Source organism: Chionomys nivalis, chromosome 13, assembly GCF_950005125.1.
Source record: "Chionomys nivalis chromosome 13, mChiNiv1.1, whole genome shotgun sequence".
Classification (NCBI taxonomy): Eukaryota; Metazoa; Chordata; class Mammalia; order Rodentia; family Cricetidae; genus Chionomys; species Chionomys nivalis.
The window spans coordinates 70519413-70532442 of record NC_080098.1 but is presented as its reverse complement, the minus strand read 5'-3'; the positions used below and the strand labels follow the sequence as shown (position 1 = coordinate 70532442).

Genomic DNA, 13030 nt, shown 5'->3' with positions numbered 1-13030 from the left:
GGACTCCAATTCCCAGCCTGCCAAGTGCTTAGACTCAAGTCCCAGCCTGCCAAGCACTGACCCCTCCCCAGGGAGGGTCAGGACCACTCCCACAGGGTATTTAGGCTCCACTGGAAAAAAGAACACATGGTCTCGGGGTTTTCATGGGCTCCTCTCCTCACCATGCTGTCTTGGTCCACCCGAGAGTGCCACGTTTATTAAACACAGGTATTTTAATTCGGTCTAATCTGGTCTGATTGGTGTTCTTTGCACTGGCAGAGTAGCTTTTCTTAAGATTAATATCAAACAAATGGAGGTCCCACCAAAAAGAGTCTATTTTTTCCCACAGGCACAGGGCCTAGGGTCCAGGGCTGCCTGCTGGAAAACGCCCTTCCTGTGTGCCCTCCGCCAGGCAAGATCACCTTCACTCAGTGAGTCCCCCTTTTAAACTGCGTTGCAGGTATGGTCTTGGGGTGACCCATTTGCTTTTTGGGTTTTCCACTGAAGCCACAGGCCCATGCTGGAATCCTGATCCACTTGGCAAAAGCCAGGAACTTTTACTGAGATGGGACTTGGGTGTGGAGAAACCCCCCCCCACATTCATTTCTCACGTACCCCCATTTTCACTCAAGGGCTCTGTTCAGTGAACACATCACAACAGGCTTGAGTCACAGAGGCATGCACTTCTAATGGGTTTCTTGTGATTCCAAGCCAATTACTCAAATGCCCTTAGACGGCCTTTTACAAAACATCCTTTTAAATTGGGGCTATCTAGGGCTGGAGAGATGGCTCAGAGGGTAAGAGCACTCGCTGCTCTTCCAGAGGTCCTGAGTTCAATTCCCATCAAACACATGGTGGCTCACAACCATCTATAATGAGACCTGGTGCCTTCCTTGCCAGCAGTACATTGTATGCTTAATAAATAAATAAATCATTTTTTTAAAAAAAAAAAGGGGAGCTATCTAACGTAAATTAACAATGCACCAAAAGCCCACGGTTTCTAAATGCACTCTCGTCCCACCCCCACTTCCGTGTGTGTGTGTGTGTGTGTGTGTGTGTCTATTCGCAGCCAATGCTCTCGCCTCCCGCCCTCTCCTTATTCAAAGACAGCAGTTTGTCCTGCCCCCACTTCCATCAGGCAGTGAGGACCCCTGTTCCAGATTCGGGGATCTAAACCCGACTCCCTTTCCATTGCTGAGGACAGCGGAGGCCATTGCCCATCTCTTTGGAACAGGTACTCGTCCATCAGCTGTTTCCCTGGCCTTTGCCTTTTATGCTGGGATCACGCTAGCCCCTCCCTGCTGTTTGCCACTTGGGCAGCCTTTTCCAAAAAAAAAAAAAAAAAAAAAAATCCTTTTAAATTGGGACTAACACCTAACTCAAACAAGGCTCCAAAAACCTGCAGTTTCTGCCACACGCTCCTGCCCTGCTACCCTCCTTCCCTGCTTCTCCAAGCTGTTTGTTGTTTGTCTCACTCTAAAATTTTTTAAAAATAAATCTGTTTCCCCTGTCCTTCCACCCTCCTGGCTTCTGCCACCTAACTACGCCAAAATTTTAAGTTGCTCAGCTAACACAGGTTTCTAAAAATGTTTTGTTTGTCTGTCAAAATGATGTGGCCACAGTATGCCTGTGTAACTTTATAAATGTTTCTGTGTGCCTGTGTGCTCGTTTTAAGGTTCTTTGACTTATTAAAATATTCCTTTTAATCTTCTTACTAGCATTGATAAACTGTAACTAACTGGATAAAATACACACCTAAATTTAGCTTATATGCCCAGTTTAAATAACAGGTAATGGTACCTAGTTCTCAGTGCCTTTAAGAGCTTCCAGCACAGACAAGCAGCTTCTGCAGAATCCTTTAGCTCCTCCAAGAAGATAGAAGACCTTCTGCCTCCAGGCCTTGCCTCTGGGTTTGGTAAAACAACCACACAGCAAAAAGAGGCCTTTCACCTCTTCAGCTTCCTGGATGCTTCTTCACCCAGGGAATCATCCAAGACAGGTAGACTAAAATCTTCCCCTCACTGGAAAACTCTTTGGGCCTCTTGTGCTCAGGAGCTAACAGCAAGCACTGCTTCTAAGACTAGTGTTCTCCAAAGACTTTAAGAAGAGAATTTGGGATTACCTGTGTAGCTAAAAAGGTGTCTCACTTTTGCTGATTTATCCTTCCCAGATCTGTCTCATGGCATTTGACAACTTAAGGTACTGTTAACTCATTATTTCATTTATGACATTTACTAAAGTTTCCTGCTAAAATACAGACAGGTAAGCCTCTTTTACAGGCTTCACAGTCCAGGTATAACAGGTTTCAGGTGTGTCAGAGTTCCCAGTTTCCTTTACCTCTTAACCTAAAACAATAGCCTTTGCTATGACACCAAGATGTAAATCTGTTCCAGTTCTCTTACAGGTTCCTGGAAAGCTTCTATTGCAGTATCAAAATCAGGTCTGATTTAAAAAAAAAAAAAAAATACCCTAAAAATCTCCAGAGCCTTTTGCTAACCCCAGCCAGTTTCAAGCATATTTTACAGGTCACTCCTACTGCCTGGGCCAAGACCAACCTACAAACCACTCCCCAGACAATGCCAAAAGTTCTGTACCAGCTCCTGGGAGTTCACCACTGGTACCAACTCTCCTGGATTAAGGACACCTGTCAACTAAAATCTGGTTTAAAAAAAATCCAGGGTGATCTGCTATTGTGTCCCATCCCACGGCTAGCCCCATTTCACAGGGACAATAATTACACTATTTTTTTTCTCCTAGCCACCTGCCTTCTCATACTCCAGATGACAGAAACCGGATGCCGCTCCAGCCACACCTCTCACTGAGCTTGAGCACATCAACTCCCAGCTCTCTCCTCACCCATGTCGCCCCATGCCCACAGGAAGTAGCCAGACTTGAGCCGACGCCCCTGTATCCAAGGACTCCGGGATGTTTGCTCAAAAGTGAAACCCCAGCCCTCTAACACCCCTATATCCAAAGGGTCTGGAATGTAATATTGAGTTATACTCCAATTCCCAGCCTGTTAAGCTTTTAGACTCCAATTCCCAGCCTGCCAAGTGCTTGGACTCCAACTCCCAGCCTGCCAAGCACTGACTCCTCCCCAGGGAGGGTCAGGACCACTCCCACAGGGTATTAGGCTCACACAAGAAAAAGGAACACATGGTCTCTGGGTTTTGCATGGGCTCCTCTCCTTGCCTTGCTGTCTTGGTCCACCCAAGAGTGCCACATTTATTAAACATGGGCATTTTAATTTGGTCTAATCCGGTCTGATTGGAGTTCTTTGCGTCAGCAGGACAAAATTTCTAAAGATTAAACCAAACAGTATTTCTGAGAGGAAAGGAAAATAAAACTAACTTTTTAAAACCTAAATACAGACATGCCTCAGCCATATTAAAATCCTCACTAGTAATACTTATATTATCAAAAGACATTCCTATTTCAAATAATTTCCTCTAATTTACTTAGGGATACATAAACTTCTAGACTAAAATTAACTTTAAGAAACATCAATCCGAATAGACTGAAAATATTTCTATAGATGCCGCATTCTAAATCAACAGGAAATAGAAATCATGCACACAGACCTGCTTCTGAAGATATCAGGGACTGCTTTAAGCCTTTACTGAGTCTCTACCTACAAGCCACCACTCAACATCCAAGGAATAACCAGGACTGTGAGCCGGGTTACACAGCTGTTCATTATACAACGCTGAAGGAGAAAATGAGGTACCCTTTTCTGTGTCATTTGCAAAGGTGCTATAAAAGCGAAAGGTGCAGCGGTGGTCCAGAATCTCTTTCCAGAATAATTTAGCATAACAGACACCAGTTTATATGTAAACTATATAATTTTTTTCTTCTGTGATTATGAGATACATGTGAAAGATCAAGAAACAAAGAGGGACCAAGAAAGAGCATCCAGTCTACGCACACCAGAGTGCCCTTACTACAAAGGCGGGGCTACATCTTAAGACAGCACAACTCCAGAAGCAATGTTCCTGATTCCCCATTCCTGAAAAGTCTCTTTCTTCCCAGACTATCTTTTGTTATCTGATTTTCAAATGCACCTTTTTTTTCCCCCTGTAATACTTTGTTCAAGCACCAACCACTAAATTCCATCTCCTATCTCAGATTTCAGCTTTGGCTGTCATCCCAAGGAAGAAAATTAAAAATGAAATTAATGTTTAAAAATAAATTCTTTAACTCACTCATTTCACAGTTACTATTTACTAGATACAGTTTATTCAAAGTAAGAATAAAACATTAATTAACTCACTACTTATTAAGGCATTATTATGAGCTGGGAATATAACAAGGAAAGAGGTATGGAGGCACAACCTTTAATTCCAGTACTCAGGAGGCAGAGGCAAGTGAATTTCTGAGTTTGTGGCCAGTTTGATCTACAGAGTGAGTTCCAGTACAGTCAGAAATACAGGGAGAAACCTCGGGACAGGGAGGAATCAAAATCCCTTGTCTTCTAGTAACTTATATTCCAGTGGTGGGAAGCACACAATGTAGTTATTAACATTTTTGTTAGGCAACAGCTGGCAGAATATGGTGGGAAGCTTATATTCCTAGCAGGACTGCCCACAAATTCAAAGTTGGTTAGATCTACATAGTGAGTTCCAGGCTAACCAGGGCTGCATAACAAGACCCTATATCAAAAATCCAAAACTGTTAAGAAGGGGGGAAAAATCAGATGGTGGGGGAGGAGAGACAGAGATGGGTTAATGGAGTGTGAAGAGAGGCAGTTTCCAATAAGATGATGGAGATGGGCCTTGCTGAAAAGGTACCAAATGAACCAAAATGACAAGGAAACGGGGAAACCATTAAAAGGCAATATAAAGACCCTAAAGGGGGTGCACTCAAGGAACTCAGTGATTCCTGGGAATAAAGTGAGATAATAAAATAAGGCAAGAAGGTAAGGATTGGTACCAAAGAGGGAAGTAAGGCAAATCAGCCACAGTGGCAGGAAGAGAGTCAATCTCTACCGTGGGTCAAATATGGACTGGCTCAGAGAGCTGAGGAGGCACAATAGTTGATTTATATTGTTGAGAATTATCCTGAGACCAGGCATGTTGGCCCACACCTATGATCCCAGCACTTGGGAGGCAGAGGCAGGTGGATCTCTTTATGTGAAAAGCCAGCCAGGTCTACATAACAAATTCCAGACCAGCTAGAGATAAACAGACACTGTCTCAAAAACAAAACAAAACAACAGACTGTGGCTAGTGTGCTGAGAGTTGAAGTAATCTAAGTAAGGGGAACTGGCAACTACCACCAGGGTGATAGCACTGGTGTGGTGAGAAGCAGAGACAGCAGGATCCCTGATGGAGAGATATGAGCTGTGTGAGAAGTCAATAAAGATTCCAAGGTGTCAGTCTGAGCAACTGGAAGAATGGGGTTTGTCATCAACTGACTTGGAAAAGGCTGATAAGCAGTCTAAACAAAGATCAGGACTTTAATAGTATACATATTAAATGTAGGAATAAAATGTTACTAAGTTTCAAGATTTCAGTATCATATAAGTCATAGTAACACTGATGAGTAACTCAAGGGTTCAGGTCTTCACTCATCTTGACCAATACAGAACCCACTCTCCATCACCCTCCCCCAGACATAGAGTTCATGCTCAGACTTCTCAATTCCTGGAAAGAGCAGCTCCTTCACTCTCTGCTCCAACATCCCTTACTGCTTCAACTCAAATTAAAATGCAAAGCAAACTCTTGACAACACCATCCCATGCAAACCGACGTTCCAGAATGACCCACAATTCCCCATCACAAATGCACACACATCAGACAAGTCTCACAAGCACAAAGTCAGTGAACCACATCCCAAGACCAACTCTTAACAGCTGGGTTCTTACTTCCATAGTGATTTGATGCCTGCTGAGTGGGAATGTGGCTGAATGCCGTCTCCATAAGCCATGCATTTCCAGGGTATCTGAGTTTTTTGACAGGCTAGCCTTCAACCCATCTCAGAGAACTCGTATTACCAAGGGCTGGGAATGGGTTGGGAATGAAGGCATGTGTTACTCTACCTGGCTAACACATTAGCTGTACACGGTCTCACATGTCCTATATGCTTCCAATGCAGAGGAAGGCCTGACTTCTATTTCAAGGTCTTCTGCACAACTCTTTCACAGACTCCTTTAAGTTGTGGCTTATGGATGTGAACTGATGGTTCATTATGACAAAACTTTCCTGCATTCTTTACACTGAGAGTGAGTCACCTATATGGATATTCAGAAATAAGATTTAACAGTTTCCCTACATTCCTTAAATACACAGGCATTTTCCACATGTATGAATTCTCTTATGAGAGGCAGCAATACAATACCATTTTTTTCCCCAAAATTCTTCATAGGCATCTTGGGGCAGGAGAGATGTCTCAGAGGTTAGAGAAGCATATTGTTCTTGCCGAAGATCCTAACCCCCACCTCAGCTGGCTCACAAACACCTGTTAACTACTCCAGCTCCAGAAGATGACAGCTGTCTCCTCCACAGATACCTATAGTCATGCACTCAGACACACACATACACAAGAGAGAGACACACAGAGAGAGTAGAGATAGAGAGGGAGGGAGGAAAACAAAGAGGGAGAGAGTTAAAAATAAATCTTAAAAAAAAAATAGCCAGGTGTGGTAGTCCACACTTTTAATCCCACACTCAGAAAGCAGAATGGTCTCTATGAGCTTGAGCCAGCATGGTCTACACAGTGACTTCCATGCCAGCCAGGGCCAAACAGTGACACCCTGTCTCAAAAACAAAACAAACCTTCCCACATTTCTAAGAGGAATCCCAGGTTACTTTAAGAACCAAGAAGTTGAGAAACAAGTTGAAGCAAGCCACCTGCAAACATACACCGAGTTAACTTTCCAGGTTAACCAGGATGAAGCTTTAAAAAATCTCTTTCCCTCTGGTTCTAACATAAACAGCAGCCACCAAGGATCACAGGGACAGACCCCAGCACCACTGCCTAGGCTTTAGTTCTAATGCTTTAGAACTTGTAGGCTGCAGCTACGACTGCTGCAGAAGAGCTGGAAGAGAACACGAGGACACACAGCTCCTCCAGACTCAGAAACTCACCAGCTCTACAGGAAGATCTAAAGGGAAGGAAGGTCACACTCAAACTGCTTTCCTAGAGAACCAGCTCTGACTCCCAATTTCAAAAGCATTGGAGAGACAGCTCAGCTGCTGTTGCTCATGCAGAGGACCCAGGTTCAATCCCCAGCACCCACACAGCAGCTCACAACCAACTGCAACTCCAGTTCCAGCATCCTCTGGACTCCTTGGACACCAGGCACACACACGCTGATAGAACACATAAAGATTACATTTTTAAAAAGACATCCAAAGCTCTAAACAGCTCTCAAAACCCTCTGGATGATAAACACGGGTCCCGACACTTCTCAAAGCACAGTCCTGCTCATTCTTTTGTGCCCCCAGATGTCCCTCCTTTGAATCGCCCACATCCAGACTTCTGTTTCCCAGCTTTTAATCACTCTTTAGGCTGCAGCTGCTTCTCTGAGTCCTCTAATTAAGCAGAGCCTGATCTAGATGTATCGCTCACCCTCACAGAGCCTGCAAGACTCCTTACCTTGCCACCAGAAGTAGACTGTGCTTGTTCAGGCTTGCAGGCACAAGGCCAGAAACAGAGCTGGCCAATCTCCTTCACAGTGCTCTCCTTTCAATTACAACAAAATCACTGCTGCTCTTCATGCGCCTCTGAAGCACAGAAAGCCGAAGTCTACAGCATCCACTCCAATGCCACTGTGCTGTCCTCCAGCACTGCATGTGTACCCAGGAGTACAAGTATCCCCCTAAGTAGAAGAGAAGAAAACAAACAAAAACCAGTGCTGGCTAGCCCCTCTGTTCTGTCATTTAATCTGTACTCGAGCTGAAAAGTGCAAACAGTCAGTGAGTTAACTAGACTCTCACCTAAGAGGACAGGAAAATGCAAATACGGCAAGACTACAGACAGCTCAGAAGTATTTCTGCACTGTCCCTCCTTCCCAGGAACACACACCAGGATAACTAGACCTCCAGTTAGGCAGTCCACCACCTAGGGAAAAAGGAAAGACCCTAGTACTTAAGGGAGAACAGAATCCCTGTGATCACACACATACTCAGAGAGCAAAGTTAAATTTGCACAGTGCCAGCCTCTTCCTGAAGCATATTCTGAGAAGTCAGAAAGGACACTTGACATTTGTGGCTGCTACCTTTTCCATTCCGTCCAGCGTAACAAAGTAACATGCAGGAAATCAGAAGGAAATGCTCCAGTTAGAAACCTCACAAAAGATCAAGATATTTCCAAATTCCCATGGAATGCCAAACTAGAAAATACAGATACACTACAGGTAAAGACTGTGCTCACAAAGGATTCAGCACAAAACCTATTTACAAAACACACATTAACAATAATAACTAGTGAAATAAAATTATAGGCTCATGTAAGAGAACTGTCCTAATAATGCTTTCTTCCAAAAAGAAAAAAATAATCTCAACAAAATTAAGATACAGTAAATGAAGGCAGAGAGAAAAGCTACTGAAAATACTTCTGGTAAAACTAAACCACAACCTCTAACCTGGCTGGAGGAAAAAAGTGTGTGCCTGTGTATGTGTGTGGGCATATTCACACATCTATCAAAGCTACACAGCGCCCAGAACTAGTGATTAATTATGAAAAGCCTTAATGTTCTATAATTACATCATCCCAAGTTATGAAACAATAAAGATTTAAAATATGTGACCTATGAGATTTGGAAATTAGTCTGTAATGCATGCCTTTAATCCCAGCACCCAGGAGGCAGAGGCAGATGGATCTATGTGAGTTCAAGCCCCATCTGGCCTACATAGTGAGTTCCTGGACAGAACTACATAGTGAGACCCAGCCAGAGCTACATGAGACCTTGTCTCAAAAAATAAATAAATAAAATAAAAGATTAAAAAATTCTAATAATCTAGTTTTAAACAATTCTTCTGAAAGACTTCTAAATGCTGATGGTCCCATTTAGTAAACATACACACTACATTCAAGTTTTGGTTGAAGGTAAAGGATGTATAGTAATAGCAATTAGCTAGATGACCTTGCCCTGAAAATTCCAACTGCTAATAGTCCACTAAGTTCAGAAGTAGAAAAACAAGGTGTAAGAAGGCACAGGTCAACCCCCGGGGCAGGGAGAGAAGGGGCCCTACACCATCTTTTCTGGCTAGAGAGGACCTTGAGTCTGTAACAGGCTTTCCACATCCCACTTTCTCAGTTCTCTTCCAGACTGACACCTAGTGAAGATAAGAATCATTCCTCAGGCTACTACTGTCCATTACAAGATGGGAATCTTCTCCAATATCCGACCTCTTCAAGGTATGCTGGCAAATCATAGAACCCAAGGTGCCTACAACCATGTTCTTAATACAGAGCACTTACAGGTAGGAACATACAATAGGAATAAATACAATGTGGAGATGGATAAACCAGGGGAATGAAGGCCCTGAAATTAGCTCTGATGTGGGTCTCCCTGCTCAAAGCAACACAAACACCTGGCAATAAAAAACATTGGTAAGTTATAAACAACAACAAAAAAAGAGATTTCTTGATTCACACTACACAAGTATTGGTAATTAAAATTTACACAACAAAGAATATGCATATGAAAGTGATTTTATATTAAATTTTGATACAAGCTACTAAGAAGTAAAACACTATCATTTTACTGCCTTATCTTCAAAACACTAAAATGGAATTTGTTCAATCAAGCCACCAATCTGTTTTCAGCAAAGAGAACACGGTGCCTCTGTTTAACACGAAGGACAAGAGCTCATCACTGCAAACCATGCTGTTTGGGTCCACCATGAAAACAGGAAACAGGCAGCCCAGGTATAATTACAGCTGTAGCCTAATGTGCCTTCAGGTTCAGCCAGGAATGAAAGCCCAAGAGAGTAAGCAGAATTGACTTGCCTCTCTCCTTGCTACAGAAGGCAACTTTTAATAACACTCTCACAACATGTTACATAACCAGCACACAACAATCTGATTCAAACCTCATTACCAACATTCTGCCACTGCCTCACACTGCAATTAATGGCTAACTCTGCCAGAGGGAAAAGAAAGGCAACACCTCCATCTACCCACTTCTGTGGTGCCCACCAGAGTGAAGCAGGTAAGCACAGCGCTGCACAAATCACAGACACATTTTACTCCCTCCCCCAGTTCACTGACTTCTTCTTTCCTTCAACTATCTATCCCATATCCCATGGATGCATGGAAAACTTTATCTGTGAGGTCGGTGCAGTGCAGTCTGCAGGCTCCAGCCAGCTAAAAGAGCAAGCCAACCAATCCAAACAAACAACCAAGTGTGAGGGTGCGGGCTTGTGATCCCAGCCTTTGGGAGGTAGAGGTAAGAGTTCAGGGTCATCCTGGACTACACAGCAAGTTTGAAGCCAGCCTGGGCTAGCTGTCTGCAGAATGGAGGAGGGAAGTCAATTGAGAAGATTTGTCTATGACCTAAAGTGACCAAACGATGGATGGCATTTGCAACAAAGACACAGTAAAGGCTTCGTGGTAACAGTCGTGATCTGAAAAGACTGAGTGGGGGAGCAGCAGAGGAAGGAGAGGTGCCCCAGAGATCATTGTGTAAGCAATCAAACAAAATGAAAGGGTTTTCACACAAGGCCTCACTAGGTAGCGCTGGCTGGCCTGGAACTCAGGCAGATCTACCAGCCTCTGCCACCTGAGTATTGGAATAAATTTAAAGTTTGAGCCAGCATGCCTGGCAAAAAAAAAAAAAAAAAAAAAAAAATCTGAGCATAATATATAAACGTTATAAAGGTTATATTTTGATAAACTGTTGCTTCTCAGTTGTGTTGGATATTTTTATAACTTCAGGGTTTCTTTTTAGAGGGGGAAAAATGTTACCAAATGGGTAAAAGGAAGAATGGAATTTGTTACTACTAACCCACTGACTTTCTCTACAAACTCTGAAACAATCTCAGGACAGAGCCGTTGAGTGTGAAACTGTCCTGTCTTGCGGCATGTGGGCACTGTTTGCATACAACAGGCACCATGGGCTGGCATTTGGCAGAAACATTCAACTAAGCCTACTGGGTTTTCAGCTTCAAGTTAAAATGAAAAGCTACCTCGCTAGTGGTAACTCCCATACGCTAAGGACAGCCAAGTACTCTTTTGTTTAAAACAGAAAGACTGCCAGACCAGACCGGTGATGGCTCACCACTGCAATCCCAGCACTTGGAAGGCTGAGGCAGGAGGACTGGCTGGAGTTCAAGGTTTGTACTGAAAGACCCTGCAGAGAGAAAAGAACATCACGTGTACCCTTTTCTCTTAGCTGCTGTAAAGCCAACCAACAAAGTCCACTGATCCCCTTCTCTGTTGCTAGGTAGGAACACACTTGATAGCGCTAGGCAACAGGCATGATGTGACAAACGCCACTAGACTTCAAAAGTTTTTCCAAAGAAAGATAAACAAGATATACTTAGCACCACACCCATTTAGACGCAAACGCGGCCAGGAGTACGCCCCCCACCTTCAGCTGCCCGGGAAACATTGTCTTTACAATCAAAATAAAGATCGGGCCTAGAGTGTTCGGCCAGTCCTGGCTCCCAGGTTGGCCTGGGCTCCATTCGCCGGTGCCATCCAAAAACCGGAGTCGGGACAGCCGCTTCGGATAGCTGGCACACCTCCAAATACCTCGACTATCCTCGCCAGCTCTTTCTGCAACCAAAATGTCCAGGCTACTGAGCATGCTCCGACCTCAGACGGGCGCCACGGGGGAGTTTTCAAACCTCGGCTCGCACCTCGGCGCCGCACCAGCCTCGGAAAAGCGAAAAGGAACCGGGCCAGGGGGTGGGAGGTGGAGAAGGCACTGGGGCACGCACGCCCGAGGGAACCACCAGGACCGGCCGAAAGACAAAGCTGCTTCAGTTCCTCACATAAAGTTTAGCGAGGCGCGAGGACCTCGGCGACGTCCCCAGAGCGCCGGGCGAGCGGGCGGAGGGCGGCCCCGGGCGGGCGGGCGGGCGACAGCCGGGTGCAGGGGCGGGTCGCCGCGGGCCGGAGTGTAATTCCCACCGATAAGCGCGGATCCTTATCTCGAGCACACAAAGCGGCGGGGCGCGGGCTCGGCCTAGGCCGTCTGCACTGCGAGGTGGCGCGGCGAGGTGGCGGGGGGCCTCGTCGGAACCGTGGAGGGAGCCGTGGCCTCCGCGGCAGCCAGGCCTCCCCCGCCGCGCCGCGCAGCTCGGCGCCCCGTCCGGTCTCGCAAGGGGACCCGCTAGGCCTCCGCCCGACCCCGGCTTCCGCAGCGCGTGCCCCTCCGCCCCGGGGCCCCTCACTCACCTCCCCGCCGTCCGGGCGCGCTCTCCTCACGCCGTCGCTGCGCCGTGCACGCGCCGTAACTTTATTAGCAGCTCGGCCGCGGGACAAGCGCACGGCGCCCGCTCGCCCGCCCGCCCGGGACCCGGATGACGGGGGGGGGGGGCGGCGGAGGGCCAAGGCGGCCAGCCGGCGCATGCGCGTCGGGAGTGGCCAAGGCCTGGCTTACCCTGTCGGTGCACGGCAGGCCTGAGCGTGGCACTGGGCTCCAGGCGCTACACCCACGGAACTGACCCGCCTTCTAACCAAACAGTTGTCCTCGCCGTGGACAACGGGGGACCGCTCTCGCCTATAGAAAGCGTTGAAAGGTGTCTTCAGCTACAACTTCGCCTCTTACGTTGACGTGTGATATAAATCCTAACTATGATACAGCTTGCTAGATACAGCCAGACCGTGGCGCCCGAAGGAAAAATGCTCTGCAGATGGAGACCGTGCTAACCCGGAGCTCAGGGGAGATCGTCCATTTCTCAGGACTCAATCCCAGCTGTCTAAGGGACACCGCCCCCCATCTGGAAGCAGGGAGTGTCTTGGGTGCAAGTGGAGGCGTGGAGGTGCACTGCCTGTCCACAGGCTAACGCCCTAATAATCGGGCCGTCTGGCTCCTCTTTCCCTCCTAATGCCCCAAAGGGTCAGCATTCCCAGAAATATGATATCTGTACTAGGGCAC

At 46.1% G+C, this 13030-nt stretch overlaps 1 protein-coding gene across 3 annotated transcripts in view; it reads right to left on the bottom strand.

Annotated features, from left to right (window-relative positions):
• The window catches only part of Smad5 (SMAD family member 5), a 47396-nt gene extending 34959 nt beyond the window's left edge, over positions 1 to 12437 (bottom strand). The window contains exons 1-3 of one of the 3 annotated variants that reach the window (XM_057787216.1): positions 12328 to 12437; positions 7576 to 7798; positions 6316 to 6486 (exon numbers count right to left, since the gene is read on the bottom strand). The gene's annotated coding sequence lies outside the window, so the exon portion shown is untranslated. The remainder of the gene's footprint in view (positions 1 to 6315; positions 6487 to 7575; positions 7799 to 12327) is intronic. The other 2 variants (XM_057787217.1, XM_057787215.1) reach the window with 2 other exon arrangements.
• Positions 12438 to 13030: the final 593 nt, after the last annotated feature.